Source organism: Harpegnathos saltator, unplaced genomic scaffold, assembly GCF_003227715.2.
Source record: "Harpegnathos saltator strain DR-91 unplaced genomic scaffold, Hsal_v8.6 scaffold436, whole genome shotgun sequence".
Classification (NCBI taxonomy): domain Eukaryota; kingdom Metazoa; phylum Arthropoda; class Insecta; order Hymenoptera; family Formicidae; genus Harpegnathos; species Harpegnathos saltator.
Window position 1 is genome coordinate 1,410,944 of NW_020230246.1, and position 17,102 is coordinate 1,428,045.

Sequence of the window (17,102 nt, forward strand, 5' to 3'; positions counted from 1 at the left end):
CTATTAATGCCATCTATGGGGAAACGATTAAAACTTATTCCCATACCCCATACACGTATAACGAAGAGGTGTGTGTGAGTGGTTAGTACCACATGCGAGTTTTCTGGAAAAATCCTGTAGGTCCTGCATGGATTCGGACCTGGGTCTTGAGTCAAACGCCTTATCACTGCACTATTGGCATTCTTTGGTAGAAACTGGCTTCACGATGTGTACGTGCGTGCGTGCGTGCGTGATCTACACACACACACACATACATACAAGAGGTGTAATTCCGATTGTGCAACCTCCACGCGGTACGCCTTGGGTAATGTTAATGCCGACGGTACTGTAACTTTGAAACTTCATAACTCGGGATGTACTTAACAAAAAAATACTTTGTAGTAGTGTTTTGTAAAACTCTTGAAATACGTTATAAGAATATGTCATAAAAAGTAGGACGTTCAATTTGAAAAGTTCAAGGTGACTTTGCCCTAACCTTGTTGACGCTAGCCAAGGTCAAACTGGTAAGATCAGTATATAGATCATTTTAAACCTTACAACTTTTGCCTGAAACATTTTTTCCAAAAACTGATTGTTTTCGAGATATTTTATCGTTCAAAGACTTTTTGAGAACCCTGTATAACGTAGGTGTGTGTGTGTGTGTGTGTGTACGGGCCGTAGTTAGCACCCCTTGTGTATTCTCTGGAAAAGCCCTTTAGTTCTGCTCGCATTCGAACCTGGCTCCGCTGGCTCTTGAGTCAAGCGTCTTGTGCACTACGCTACTGCTTGTGACGTAGCGATTTTGGATTACTCGTCACAAAAGGCAAAGGGCCTCCGAGGGGGTCCAGGGAACATCGCGCTCACCCGCCATCGCGAGGTGATTTGCGTTATAGTAGGGATTGATTGAGGATGCATTTCGTTTTGGCGAGCGTATCTAGGAGAGCGGGATTGCCTTTTTTTTGGTGGTACTCCCGCGTGCCGGTAAATTGTGTGCCCCTATCGCCGCGGATAATCTCCGACCAGCAGGAGCAGCGGACGAAGGACGTCGGGCCGAGAAGGCAAGAGTGGAAGAACCGCGCAGCCGCCGGGAAGACCGAGAGACCATTCAGGTGATGTCTTTGTTCCATTAATATGTTCCTTTTGCGAGAAATTTGTGCTGTTATCATCGTGCCGCTGCTGATTTATTTGTGTCGACAGCGAAGAAAACAAACCAGGACACGGCACATGACAACGAGGAGCGTACATCACGCGGGAGATGCTGGGAGAGAGAAAGAGGAATCCCGAACAACATCTCGAGACCGCGTGATTGGGGAAGGAAAACACGGAGCAATGAGCGGAGTTGGGGGCAACGTCTCCGGAGCTCGCTGGAAAAAGGACACTTCTTGCGGAGACGCGAAGCGAGAGTTAACGAGCAATTTTTGGTTACCGAAAGAGATATCGAGCGTGTACTCCCGAGCTATCGGACCTCTAGTGTCGTGGGTGTACCGGTAGTAACCCGTACGGCTTAGTATCCTGTCGAGGGCAGTGGTTAGTGCCCCAAGCGGATCTTTCGAGGGGGAGAAGGGAGAGAGAGAGAGCGAGAGAGAGCGGGAAAGAGCAGAAGCGGCACGATTGGAGCGAGACAGCGAAGAAAGCGAGGAGGAGAGAGGGAGCGGTGGAGCCCGACGGCAACGAAGGAGGCTACCGAGCAGTCGCAACTGTAAGGACACCTGTTTGTAATTGACCCCCCCTCTCGTTGTCGTTGTGAACTGCTTGCGTGGCGGGACCGGTCCGTGGCTGTCGGATTTTTGGAAATTGGTGTCTGGTTAACGATAGCCGAAGACGTCCGGCGGTCTTTCTGCGGAACGCGGGGAGCCGGACGTCTCTTTCTCTTTCTCGATAGCGGGTGTCGGCCATTGCCGAAATTGCGAACTTTAGCGCGAGGTAACGAAAGTTGTCGTATTCGCCTCACCGTAGGGAGTCCAAGCGATCATTGTCGATTTTGATGTACCTTGGGTCCATTGTTGTAAATCCAACTAATATACTTCTTACATCAATATTCTAAGTCGAACGATTTTTCTTTTCTTTGCCGATTAATATCCTGTTCCCGGAAACACCCTGAAGACAGACCCACTCCCAACTCCGACTAGAATTACAAAGAGCTGTCGGTTTCGTAGGCGATCGAATCGCCTCGCCGTCGCTAAGCCTATCGTTAGTGTTGGTAGGCACGAGAATCGTGCCTGGCGCCCAACTTCGGTTTTGGTGAATTTTTGGGGAAGCAACGGAGGGCGACTGGTAGATCATCGCGAATAATTGCCCGCTTCTAATTGATAGAAGTGGTAGCATGCTATACTCTGATGGAAACTAGTCATATTGTATACATATGGAAAGTATCGACGTCATACGCGAAAAATTTCGAAAATTCTAGACCCTACTGACTCGAGCCTCTGAGAGCCCTGCTCTTGAGTCGCGCAAGCGTATGCGAGCATGTTCGAGCAGGCAGAAATAATTTTGAAGATAAAAACTACCCAGCGTTTATTGGAAGACGATACCTCCGGTCTATGTCTACTCGAATATTTTTACATATATGGGTCCCTCGCTTCCAAACTTGAAAATTTTACAATGGGTTTTGCTATCTCGAACTGGAGATCACAGGGAAGAAAGAAGAGGTGAAGAGAAAAGAATGCACAATATTTTTTATAGAATAAATTCACATTTTATTTTTGAAGTTACATTCGTAGCTTCGCAAGCATTCGTAGCACTCGGCATTCGTTACAACTGCATGTATAATTTCATTTAAATGAATAGAGGTTAATTCATAGAATACAATATTAAAATAGGAGTCTAAAAATGGTAAATTTTTATTTGGTGCTGTACGTTTCCTTCGATTTCTCGATATTTAGCAGTTAGCGTCTGTTTCACGAAATCTTCGTTTATGTCTTTCTTCGGGAGACTAAGCTCTACCTCGAATATTAAAATACACTTACAATTATTTACAAGAGCTACAATCGATTGTAAGTACTCGTATCTAACGTCGATACATTTGTAACGACCGAACTCCGCGTTTCGGTCGTTGCAACGCGTTTTGCGCGGATAAGGCTCGTCGGAGTCCGGGTTCGGTGAGGAGGAAAGCAGCGAGACGGTTGATAGTAACAAAATAAGTAAATTAGTTTTATTCAATACTTAGTTATGTACAAGAGCTCGGCCCCGAAGGCGTTGTCGCGGGTTGCGGTTATTAGGCGCGTCGGTACGGTACGGTGCGATGCGGTGTGCGGTACACGCGCGCGTACGAACGGATAGGCCGCGCGGGAGCCCGGGCCTATTGCGCGACGCGTGTAGACGGTGACGACGGTAACGGCGCGGTGATCGGGCTCGCATCGCGACGCTGGGCGTCTCGGACAATTATCGCCCAATGCTCGGCTTGCAATCGCTCGCGTAAAGATGGTCGCCGGACCGGAGATTTCGACTCTCGGTCGAACGCACACACGCGGGTCGCGAAAGACGCGCAAAGATTTCGTCCGTCGGGGCCTAGGACTCTCGACAGAGAAGGCGCACGCACCTTCCCTTTTCCCTACGTTCGCGGAGGAAAGCGACCAAATGCTGCGGATACTCAGCGTAGACGACGGATGCAACGTCCAGAGTCCTTGGTCACTAGACGGATCGCCCAGAGGCTGAGTACGCTCAGCGGAGTTTGTCGACGGACGAACCCCTGACTCAGGGCGGCGGATAAGGGCTAGAGACTGCAGAGTATGCTCGACTGAGCACGCGCACGCACAAGCCAAGGAAAACGGGAGACGGCCAAGTATCGAGCATGCTCAATCGAGACTGCGGACGCACTATCCCGCTTGCTTAGTCGCCGGTCGGGTAGTCGGAAAGCGGAAGGCAGAGCGAAACGTTCCGGATATTCTCACTATCGGCATAAAGCGTCTAGATCGAATGACGATACGGATCGGTCTGGTGCTCAGAAGCTCGATCGCCGCCGTTTTATAGTCGTATTCCCTACGATTGATAGGGCGGCGAACGAGCGGCGCGCCAATCGGCGCGAGGCACGGCAACGGCGCGTGATAACGGCCGCGCGCGCTACCGGCGGTGCGTGATCGCAGCGGCGCGCGATAACGGCGGCACATTATGACGGCGGCGCGCGATAATTGCTATCGTTTAGGGGTGGCGCTAAGCGCTGTTCTTCGGCCCGACAGATGATTGGTCGGGCCGGTAGTAACGAGGCGCGGGTGTGCCTTGTTACATTTTACGATAGTTTTCAGACCATCGAAAGAAGTCTTCTGCATTACAATATTTTCCGTGTGTACGCTTCTTCAACGGTGGTTGCTTCAAACGTGTGGAGTCCTCCGATGTCTTCATCGCCGGCCCGCTTTCTCCTACCATTTTCCCTTGCTGGCTCACCATTATAGCCTGTACACCGTACGCAGAGGTAAAGCTAATGGTAATGTCGTTAATGAAGATAGGAGCTGATACATCCTTATTTTCCCAGCACAAGTAAGAATTTGCAGATGGAATAATATCTTTGAATTTCTTCTATGTATTTAAAACAAGGAAAATTCCTGAAGCCGTGTTTCCCATTATTTTGATCGCAGGCTCAAATGTTCCCACGTCGAATATGGAGCACAACCCAATTTGCACCCTCTTAGTGTCCGAATTGTTAGGAGCGTAAGTCGTGCATAGAAGCATGTTGCGTTCATTTCTCACTTCTGTAGAGAGGCTGTTCGACATCTTCTTAAGATCAGCATTCATGTTAGCGACGGACATTATTCTTGCAAGAACTTTTAAATAACTCACACGAGAATTAACTATACAACGAGTAGAAGCAACGAAGCTCGAATGATTGAGCAGTCTCAGTTCCACATGTTTTTCCCGTAGAGAATAGAAAAAGTAATGTGGAGGGAGATGCATAAAAGGTCTACAGCTGCTTATCTTTTTCAGACTGATATATACAAAAGGTATATCATTCGCGTTTACTTAGGATAGGAGGTAAGCCTCTGTTACGTCCTGGAGGAGGAACGCAACTTGACGCTTGCTTTTGCAAGCTCCGACGTACTCGCAAGTCTGCGATGCAAATCAAGGATCGGAATGACCCCTTTATCTGACGCGGACATACGTCGGTGGTCCTTTATTTAGGTCAAGGAACTGAATCCTTTTACCTGGGATAGGACCGTGAGCGACGGTTGAGGGAAGGGAGAATTTTTTGGTTGAGAATAATTATTTGAAAACCGTGATTGACTTACAATTACAAACAACTTGTTTTATTAGTAATTAGACGGATGTTTACAATGAAATAAGAATTACAAGCTTTTATAAAGTGTACATATACATAGATGTATAAACAATCGCGGTCTGAGAGAGGATTCTTGATTACTCCGAACAATATTCCCATAGAGGAAAATCTAATGACGGAGAGGTGCGGGGGAGGATCGCGATGAGGATATTTCTGAGGGAGAGGGAGATCGAATAGGTATAAGGCCTCTTAGTAAAGCCGCGTGGAAGCCTCGCGTGCCTCCTCGTAGAGGAGAAGTTAGTGGGGAAGGTGTCAGGGATGGGCTCCAAGATAGAGGAGAGCTTGAGGCAGAACGGTCGTCTACTGGACTCAAAGATGTTGGAGAGTATGAGATAGGAGGAATTACTGGAGGAGAGTCAGGAAGGAACATAAGAGGAAAATGCGCAGATCTTAAAATTGTAACGGCCGAACTCCGCGGTTCGGTCGCTGCTACGCGTTTCGCGCGGATAAGGCTCGTCGGAGTCCGGGTTCGGTGAGGAGGAAAGCAGCGAGACGTTCGAGAATAATATAGGTACGTTAGCTTTATTCTATACTTAATTTGGTACACGAGTTCGGCCCCGAAGGCGATGTCGCGGGTTGCGTTTATAAGGCGCATCGGTACGGTACGGTGCGGTGCGGTGAGCGGTGCGAGCGCTCGTACGAACGGATAGGCCGTGCGGAAGGCGGGGCCTATTGCGCGACGCGTGTAGACCGTAACGACGGTAACGGCGCGGTGATCGGTCTCGCTTCGCGACGCTGGGCGTCTCGGACAATTATCGCCCAATACTCGCTTCGGAATTGCTCGCGTAAAAATGGTCGCCGGACCGGAGATTTTGATTCTCGGTCGAACGCACGCACGCGAGTCGCGGGAGACGCGAGATGATTTCGTCCGTCGGGGCCGAGGACTCTCGACAGAGAAGGCGTACGCACCTTCCCTTTTCCCTACGTTCGTGGAGGAAAGCGACCAAGTGCTGCGGACACTCAGCGGAGACGGCGGACACACCGTCCCGGGTTCTTGGTCGCTAGACGGATCGCCTAAAGGCTGAGTACGCTCAGCGGAGTTCGCCGACGGGCGAACCCCTGGCTCAAGGCGGCGGGTAACGGTGATAGACTGTCGAGTACGCTCGACTGAGCACGCGTACACACGAGCCCAGGAAGACGGGAGACGGCCAAGTATCGAGAACGCTCGATCGAGACTGCGGACGCACAATCCCGTGTTCTTAGTCGCCAGTCGGGTAGTCGGAAAGCGGAAGGCAGAGCGAAACGGTCCGGATCTTCTTGCTGTCGGCATAGAGCGTCTAGCTAGAACGGCGGTACGGATCGGTCTGGTGACTAGGAGCTCGATCGCCGCCGTTTTATAGTTGTTCGCGCTACGATTGTTATGGTGGCGATCGAGCGGCGCGCCTATCGGCGCGAGGCACGGTGACGGCGCGTGATCGCGGCCGCGCGCGCTAGCGGCAGCGCGTGATCTCCGCGGCGCGCGATAGCGGCGGCTCGTGATAACGGCGGCGCGATCGTCTTCGAGTTTTTAGGGTGACGCAAAGCGCCGTTCTTCGGCCCGACAGGTGGTCGGTCGGGCCGGTAGTAACGAGGTGCATCTGCGCCTCGTTACAAAATGTTCGATTCGTTGTGGCGGATAACATAATCTGGACGATCTTGTGTTAAAGAGGCGACCTCAAAATCCTCGCGGTTTGTACAAGTTTCCGTGGTGATTATATCTGACTGTGATTGAGAAGATTGAGCCACTGAAATCGGATTTAACAATTAAGGAGGGATGGCAAAAGGAATAGGGAGAAAAGGAAAACGAAAGGAAAAGAAAAGAGAGAGAAGAAAAGATAAAAAAAAATGAAACGAGAGAGGTCACTTAGGTAAAAGAAAATATAAATAACTTACTGCTGGTAATCTATGATGTTAGTCGACAATGAAAAGTGTAATTGCTGTGTGTCGGTGAGGCTGGACCCAAGTTGCGCCAAGGACTAGAAACTGGTCTCAGCAGGATCTCTCGCAATGTCTCAATGGTGCACGAAATCGTTGCACAGAAGAATAGATGACTGAAGAACACTGATCTGACTCACTAGTAGGGTTGGTTATCAAGATGGTTATCAGATGGGGTAGGATTTCCCATATGAGCGTTTCCAAGTAGGTTTTGACCGGTTTTGCAACATGTGGCCGAGCGTTGTCATGCTGCAAAATTACTTTGTCGTGTGTCTCCTCATATTGCGGCCGTTCTTCCTTCAATGCTCAACTCAAACGCATCAATTGTAGTCGAGAGCGATCTTCCGTGATGGTTTCGTTGGGTTTGAGGAGCACATAATACTACATTCAGCTGATCCCACCAAATACAGAGCATGAGCTTGAAACCATAGATATTCGGCTTTGCTGTCGATGTTGATGCATGGCCGGGCTTACCCCACGATTTTCTACGCTTCGGGTTATTGTAGTGTATCCACTTTTCATCGCCAGTTATGATAGGATGCAAAAAACCTTTCCTTTCCTGCCGTTAGAGCAGTTGTTCACACGTGAAAAAACGCCGTTCGACGTCTCTCGGCTTCAATTCGTACGGCACCCAATTTCCTTGCTTTTGAATCATTTCTAATGCTTTTAAACGTTTGACAACTGTTGTGTAATCAACTCCTAATGATTTTGCAAGTTCATTTTGCGTCTGACATGGGTCTTCATTGAGTAATGCTTCCAATTCTTCGTCTTCAAACTTTTTCGGTGCGTTAGAGCGTTCTTTACCTTCAACATTAAAATCATTATTTTTAAAGCATCTAAACCAATCTCTGCATATTGTTTCCGACAGAGCATGGGCGCCGTAAGTCTCCACAAGAATTCTATGTGCTTCAGCTGCAGATCTTTTTTGAGAAAAGTAATGCAGTAAAATTCCCCGCAAATATTCTTTCTTTGGCACGAAATTCGATATGTTTAACGCTATGAAAAAATATGTTGTTTACACTTCGGCGGAATAACATATGCTGTCAGTTCGAGCCTTAATGGTGGAGCTTCACGATGAAGTTGGCTGTAGTATTGCCCGATGCAAAAAGGCTGAGATAACACCCCCTCATGGGCACCACCTTGTCGTGGTGGGGGGGGGCTTGAAGGTCCTGATGATGTACAGAGCTGTGCCACCGGTGGGGGTTTCGGCCCCTGGCAGGTTCTACCATGCCGGAGTGGTCTGTGCGGAGGGACTGGACTAAGAGCGCCCAAGTTAGTTATGGCGATCTGGCTAGTTGGCCAGATCCGACCAAGTTTTGTGGTCGAGGAGAAGGACTCCCCTCCCTCCGACATTGCACGCCGATGCTCCAGCAGTTGGAGGGGCAGGACCTTACCCTCGCTTTGTGGGAAGTTCCGTCCCCGAGGGCATTGCACGCCGGTGCTCCGGCAGCCCGAGGGGACGGGCCACACACCGGGTCCCCACACTGTGGGTGTTTGGGACCCCCACGGTACCCGGGGAGACGGGGGGGGCTCCCGGCCGCTCGGACGTATTCCGAGGTCGGGGCTGGAGCTCCCCGGGGTGAGCTCAGGGGTTGGCGATCGCATCATCCCTAAACTCATTCCCTGGGCGGCGAGTGTTGTGCTGGCTGCTGTGGAGGCGGGGTCCAGGTGGGTTGCGATACAGGTGACTTATCTCCTTCCACGGGGCCCCTGCGTGGCGGCGCTCCTGGTGGTGCCCTGGTAGTCAGAGGCCAGCGACTACCGAAACCGGTCCGGCTCCCAGCAATGGGGGTCGGGCGGGTGTAAGGGGCCCCGGAACCCTGTATCTGAGATGCCTTCCTCCGCATTATAAGCCGGCTCCACGAGGGAACTCGGGGATACCGTCAGGTCATGTCTCTAGCGGTGCGGGCATGCGCGGCCGGTGGAACCAATAGGAGTTGTGGGAATGAATCGAGAATAGCAGCTTACATTTTATAAAAGAGGAAGGGCAGGAAGGAGGAGCAGTCATCCTCGGAGTTCTCTATCGGGGATCTTTCATCAGTGGCTTCGACAGGTGTATTAGCACCTGCCGAAGTCGAAGAGGTGGGAGTGGAGAGGGTGGTAGAGGAGGAGGAGGATAGTCGCTCCGATATTAGTTCGGAGCCTCCTTACTCCGAAGAGAGGTGGTTGGAATGGAGGAACCACCTCAAGGAGGAAATTTCATCCTGGGGGAAAAATCGGAGCCTTGAGGGTAAGCAAAAAGCTCGGCTCCAGGAGATATTCAGGCGTTCCTTGGAGTACATAGAGCAATTCGTGGTTTACACCAAAAGGATAGATGAGTAGCTCCCTGTTAACCAGGGAGCTTGAGGCCTTCGATGATGAAAGAGGGAGGTTGGCGGCCTCCCTGAAAGCTGCCAATACGGAATTGAATCTGCTCCAGGACCAGCTGGCCCGGAGCAGAGTCCAAATGGAGGAAGCGAGAGCGGAACGAGAGCGGAAGCCTAGAAGGGAGGTCTCCACTCAAATGGAGATAGGAGGAGGGCCTTCTCCCCTCCCGGACACCGGTGGAGGCCTCCACGGCCGACCAGTGGACGACCGTGGAAGAAAAGGTAGGAAGAGGAAGGAGAAAGGTAATGAAGCTTGGGGGGGGGGGCGCACAGTGGGACAAATGGGTATTTTTGTGGACAAAAATCGCTAGACGGCGTAATTCTTAACCGATGTCTATGCTTTTTTCTTCAATTTACTCGCGATGAATTGCTCTACAATCGCATCTAGCCCGTTTTTTAAATTAGGCCCACAATTCAAAATGGCGGACGCGCAAATTTGTCAAATGTATAAAACCTGTAAAGTATCGAATATTTTTGGATCGGGCAAAGTTTATATGGGTTTTTAAGGCCTCCGAGATATACAGGGTGTCCCATTTTAAGCGTCCACCCCAAATAACTCTATTATTTTTTATTTTAGAGAAAAATGGTTCAGACACGTTTTGTATGGTTTCGAGGTGGCCATAAGATGGACCATTGATTTGACCTTGAAGAGTCATTTGAAGGTCACGTGAAGGTTACCTCAATTTTTTAGATGGCACCCCCTGTTTTTTTATTACTTATTCTCGTAGCTGACCTCGAGGGCTTCCTAAGACACTATAATCAAATATTTTTGGGTGAAGTACTTTTCGAGTTATAAAGCTCCAAATTTACAAAATTTTTATAAAAATACAAAATATTTCGTGAAACATTCACTTTCCGATAGTCTTATCTTACATGATCCAACCAGTCAAGGCAAGATCCGAGAATAATCCAGCTAGTTAAGGCAAGATCTTCTTTTGTGTACAATTACTTAAAGTGTTCAAAAACTTGGCCATTTACTTGTATGCATAGCTCTAGTCTATGGTGAAAGTCGTCCCTAACTTTTTCAAGAACACCTACATTAATATTTCTGCAAGCCTGTCTAATCCTATTTCTCATATTTTCTCTCATATTTTCAACGGTTGTAGGCTTTTGCGAAACTATATCTCTAATGTAGCCCCAACAATAAAAATCTAGGAGTGTCAATTCGTGTGATCTTGGGGGTCATTCTCGAACTCGGCTGCTTATACCATTCCACCTATTCGGGAATTTTTGTTTAAATATTGTGTAGCAGCTCGAGATCTATGAGCCGGTGCTCCATCTTGTAGGAACCACATTCGTTTGAGTAAATCATTGTCGACATGTCTCAAGAGGTTGGGCAGGTCATCTTGAAGAAATCTTAGATAGATTGCCGCATTGATTTTCTTCAAAAAAATATGTACCAACAATAACATCTCCCAGGATGCCTGCCCAAATGTTAATGGACCACTGCCGTTGAAACTCTTGGCTTCTCTGCCAATGTGGATTAGCATCTGAATAATAATGGCAGTTGTCTATCAACGCCTTCTCTATTACAAAACGTGGCTTCATCAGAAAAAAGCGTATCAGCAATGAACCGGGGATTTTGTTGGATTTGTTCTCGAGCACAGTTACAAAATCGTACACGGCGTTGGTAGTCCCTCTCTTCCAATTGCTGAGTTAGATGAATGTGATATGGGTGAAACTTGTTGAGCTTGAGCGCACGATGACTGTTGATTTAGATATACCGTATTGCCTCTCAATTTGTCTCGTAGAGATTTGAGGATTGAAAGCAACGGCACCTATAACAGTCAATGATGTGACTTCATCAGAGCCCGATTTTCGCCGGTTTCTCCTAAGAAAACCCTGTTCAGCTCTGTCGCAGTCTTTTTATTACTTTTCTATCAGGATGGCGTCTGTCTGGAAATCTTTCAGCATAAAGACTTTCTGCTGCCGAGTAATTATTCCTGGCCTCACCCAAAATGCGAATCATGTCCACAATTTCATTTAGTGGATAAGCAGCCATAATTATAAAGAAAAAAAGCGCCAAAAAAATAAAAATTCCTGTCTTATCAAAAAAAGTCAATGGATAATAATGCGTCTGTCTGAGACTTCGCCAAAATACCGACAGTTGCCCAAGTAAGAAATTTGAAACAAGTCTCTTGATATTTGTTTCATTAAAAGAATTGACAATTGCGTTTTCACAATTGTTGCTGTTCATTGATTATCAAGCAATACAGGATCTCGTCTTGACTGGCTGTATCATGCTCGGATCTTGCCTTGACTGGTTGGATCATGCTCGGATCTTGCCTTGACTGGTTGGGTCATGCTCGGATCTTGCTTTGACTGGTTGGATCATGTAAGATAAGACTATCGGAAAGTGAATGTTTTACGAAATATTTTGTATTTTTATCAAAATTTTGTAAATTTGGAGCTTTATATCTCGAAAAGTACTTCACCATAAAACATTTGATTATAGTGTTTTGGGAAGATCTCGAGGTCAGCTATAAGCATATGTAATAAAAAAATAGGGGTTGCCATCTAAAAAAATTTAGGTGACCTTCAAATGACTCTTCAAGGTCGAACTAATGGTCCATCTTCTGGCCCCCTCGAAACCATACAAAACGTGTTTGAACCATTTTTCTCTAAAATAAAAAATAAGAAGTATTTGGGGTGGACACTTAAAACGGGACACCCTGTATATACGCAACTCATTAGTAGAATACATTGATAATGTATTCTAAAAGGGATATCAGGCAGGTATAAAATATATTGGGCTACTGCAGATCCTCTCCACTGGCAGAAACTGAGAATTTCGATCTTACATATGTATCTCGGAGGCCTTAAAAGCCCGTATAAACTTTGTCCAATCCAAAAGTATTCGATATTTTACAGGTTTTATACATTTGACAAATTTGTGCTTCCGCCATTTTGAATTGAGGGCCTAATTTAAAAAACGGGTTCGATACGGTTGTAGAGCAATTCATCGCGAGTAAATTAAAAAAAAAGCATGGAAATCGGTTAAGAATTACGCGGTCTAGCGATTTTTGTCCACAAAAAGACCCATTTGTCCCACTGTGGAGCGGAGCCACTAGTTCCAGCGGCCAAACGCCGCCAATTGGATACAGCCGCGGTCACTGTAAAGCTCCCTCTGGGGGCCTTGTATTCCGAGGCCCTCAGAAAGGCCACGGAGGAAATCCCACTTGGGGAACTGAGCATCCTTGACGTGGATGTGGGCAGATGCGCCGATCGCGTGAGGAACCCCAGCCCCAGGGGGGAAAAGGTTGACAGCCTGGCGGCCAGTCTGCGGCGAGTTCTGCCCGTGGCAGCGTTTGCTCGCCCGGAGTTAAAAGGGGAGGTCCGCCTCACAGGGTTTAATGTGGCGGCCTCCCCTGAAGAGATAAAGGCAGCCCTCGCCTAATGTACAGGGTGCACGGCGGGGGCTGTCTACCTCGGTCCCCTGAGATGGGGAGCCCGGGAAAGGGGAGTAGGGTGGGCGCGCCTACCTTTGGCCGCGGCAATAGCGGCGGCAAAAATTGGTAGGTTTGTTTTGGTGTGGTCGGCCGTCAGTGTGACACTGCTGGCGGCCAGACCACCCCAATGCTATAAGTGTTGGGGCCCCGACCACACGCGGGCGAACTGGCCATCTTCGATAGACCGAAGTGGGCGGTGTTTCCGCTGTGGCCGGGGTGGGCACACCGCACATGGGTGCTTAGCACCGCCTAACTGTGCGGTGTGCCTCGAGGCAGGGAGAGACGCGGGCCACAGAATGGCGGGGCCGTTCCTGTTGGCTCGCGAAACGTCCAATCGGCACGGTGGGCGCCGTCGCGGCCGTCCTCCCAACGGGGGAACGTTGGTACCCGCTGTGGGGGACACGGCGAAGGCGGGCGCGTTTTCGCACCCGCAAGGGGGGACGATGGCTACCGTCGGTGAGACGGTGGAGGCGGGTGCGGAAACGCGCCCGCGGAAGGGTCGACGCTGGGAGTCACGCAGGAGGGGGCGCAGTCCCCTTCCGTAAGGAGGGAGGCTGTGTCTCCCCTTCCAAAGCGGGCTCCCAGGTCTGCTGCGCAATTTGGGTATACAAGAGGTCCTCCTCCCCGCGCTAGTCACGCGGGGAGGATCTCTTCTACGGTCAGCGGGAGGAGTTGTCTCTCCCCCTGGCATGTGCCGCGCTTGGGAGGATGTTCTCTCTCTCCCGCGAGCAGCGGGGGAGATTTCGGGGGAGAAGGATAATCCGGTGAGGGCCGGGCCCTGCTCTCCCATCCCCCCACCTCAGACCATCGATGTGGGGGTGAGGGAGGGAAGCAGGACACCCTACCTCCCTCGCTGGCCCTGTGCAGTACCGGCCGGCAGACCGGCAGGTCGGGTGGGGTCACACTCGCCTGGTCGGCGTCACGCGTCGCAGTATGGGACGATGCCCTCCCCGTCCGGAACGGAGGTTAAAGAGGCCTGGGCCCTGTTAACAGGGTCCGTAAATGCTGTACCTTCCCCTTCCGGATGGGGTGTGAAGGCTTCAATGGCGGGGCTTAGTCGGAACGGCGATTGAGGACTCCTGGCTTGCGAGCCAGGCGCCTCTCCCTTCCTCCCACAACCATTCCCTCCACAAAAGTCCCGCGGCGCGCAGCACCCAGGAGGGGCCCCGCAAGAGGCTATAAGGTGTGGCGGGCTGCAGAGGCAGTGAGGAATCATTCCTGCATCCGTCACAAGCAACCTCCTGACGATGTCCCGCAGCGGTTTAGTGGGTGTGAGTCCCACATAACCTCCGGATCCCCCCCACAGGGTCCGAGGGTACCCATAAAGGGTTTCCGCTGTGTAATAGAAAAAGGCTAAGATAACACCATCTGTCGGGTAACAGCGAGAACTTATTTAAGTCCCCAATATTATTATCAAAATGATATACAAAAATAATATAAATAAAATATTTTATGAAAATTTCACTGAAACTTATTCCTGCACAAAATTTTGTTTCCGAACATAATTTTAGTCGATGTCCGCAGAATTTGAAGTTTCGGTTCACTGTGTGCGGCGGTAGAAGACAACCCATTGAACATTGTTTATTTTATTAATAAATAGGGTTGAGAAAAAATTGTCCAGCACATGGATTCTATATATTTTTTCCCGCAGAATCGAATGACATTATCAGTCTCCTTGCATTTCGCATTCTTCAACAAATTGTTTAAACAATAATTTTTTAAACATTTGTAAAGTTAATTTTTTTTATGAGTAATCGTCTTTTGATCAAATGTTTTCATCCCAATATTCAGCTTTCCGCTAATTGCTATATTTTGCCTGCAAAGTACGATGTCCGCGCATCCCTATGTTTCGTTTCACTGTGCGGCGCAACTCACTGCCCGGGCGAGGACACGGCGTTGCTGGTTCCATGCATTGCACGAGACCAGCGTATGGTGTACTGTGTCCTCCGGCTCTGGGCAGTGTTGATATCAAGCGAAGAGCTAATTTTAGATCTGGTTTCTACACCGGATCTAAAATGAGCCAAACCGGATCTAAACCGGCCAAAACACCCATGGCCGGTTAAAACCTGCACTAGACGGTAGGTAAGTCCGTCTTGGTGAGGCAGGAGCGGACGGCTTCGGCCGTTCGGAGCCTGGCGGGGTTCGGACAAAATGCCCCCCCAGTTCCATCACCCGGGCTCTGGCCTGGTCTTCAGGGCCGCCAGGTCCCTGGCTGAGACCACTTCTTCGGCCCCGCGGAACTCCTTCACGCGCCAGTGAAGGCCGTGCCTCTCATCAGGCGAATGTAACGATCGGTGGCCAGAAGCAAGGGCGTCCAGATAGGCGCCTCATAGAGAGCGATCGATAGGACCACCCCAGTGTACAGGTAGGCTCGCCAATCTGGGCCCCCTAGGTTTGCATCAAGTCGGCTAACGCCAGCCCAATTTTCCGGACCAGGGAGGCCAGGTACCTGAAGCGCGGCCCAAAGTCCCATCTGTCGTCCAACATTAGGCCCAAATATTTAATACTGAACGCGAGGTCGCAGAACTTGTCCACCGTTACCTAGGACTCAGGCGGTGCCCCACGACTTCTATTATGGAAGTAGACCATTTCGGTTTTGTGGGGTGCCACCCTGAATCCTAGGCTCCTAATAGAGCCCGCCACCGATGCCAGTGCCGCTTCCCTTCGGAGACAGGCTTCTTCCCAGATTTTTCCCCTGACCACCACTAACATGTCATCCGCGTAGCAGATGATGTAGCAGCCGAGGAGGAGGGCAGTACGGAGCACCCGGTCCCACAGCAAGGGGCCAAGCACCGACCCCTGCGGAACACCACAGTACACCGTCCGCAGCCCTTGGACTCTGCTTCTTATCGAGTAGGCCCTATCGCCGAAGCTGGCCAATATCCGTCGGATGTAGGCGGGCACCCCGTAGTATTCGAGGGCCCGCCCGATCTCTGGCCAGGGCAGGATGTTGACTTCTGCGACGGTCGCCATCTTGTCATGGTGCAGAAGCTTGATGGCCAAAATGATCCAAGGTGATGGACTCGACTTGGAATCTTAGGATTCCAAGTTCGAGGGTGAACCGAGGAGAATGGCTACTAAGAGCGACCGGCCCATCCCTTTTCTAGGAAGGGGATGGGTATACGGGTGATCGGGCTCGTTAGTCTGTAGTCAGACACCGAACGAAGGGACGGAAAACCCACTGGAAAAACTCGGGTATCGGGCTCGTTAGTCTGGGAGGCTGCCAGACAATCCGACGAGGGGAAGGACACCCACTGGAAAAACCGGGGCTAGTGGGCTCGTTAGCCTCACGGCAACCTTTTTTTTGTTAACGCAGGGGAAATCCATGGATACCCCCGACCCTTTGGGGGAATCGGGGGTTATGTCAGACTCCTACTGACTAAAATCCCTGCGGAATGTCTACCATTCGGATCATGGTGGGGGGAGTCAGGGGAACTACTCCCGTATTCCCTCCCCGACACCCCCAGGGCTCTCCGGGAGAGCCTGAAAGAAGGAGGGCGTACTAGGTGGCGACGGGACGCCGTGCATTCGGGATCTGCATCTTATTTTCGTTCCGGAGAGAGAAAAATATCGAGAGCGCGGTAGTCGCTAGACCGGGAATCGAACCCGGGTCTTTCGCTTGCCGGGCGACTGCTCTAGACCACTGAGCTATCTGACGCTCCACGCTCACGACACTCTCCCCTCCCCAGATAACGTTGAGAGATGTCGTTCGGAAGTGACATCTCTAGTGCTATCTCGAGCGCACGGCGACTACAGAAAGAGGCATTGTTACTTGTACCTAGTGGTACAAGCTGGTGTCTCTCAAAGTCAAAGGTTGCTATCCTTTAAGACCTGCTGTCCATATAAGCCCGCCTCCACTGTTGCTCCTCCTTTTCCGGTGCAAATAATAGAAATAAGCCCCGGGGTCGACACCATATTTTGGCTGCCCCCGGGCGCTTGGACACGTTTTGCAACGCGCCGAAGGGGGATCCACCATGAAAGAAGGAGGGCGTACTAGGTGGCGACGGGACGCCGTGCGTTCGGGACCTGCATCTCATTTTTCGTTCCGAGAAGAGAAAAATATCGAGAGTGCGGTAGTCGCTAGACCGGGAATCGAACCCGGGTCTTTCGCTTGCCGGGCGACTG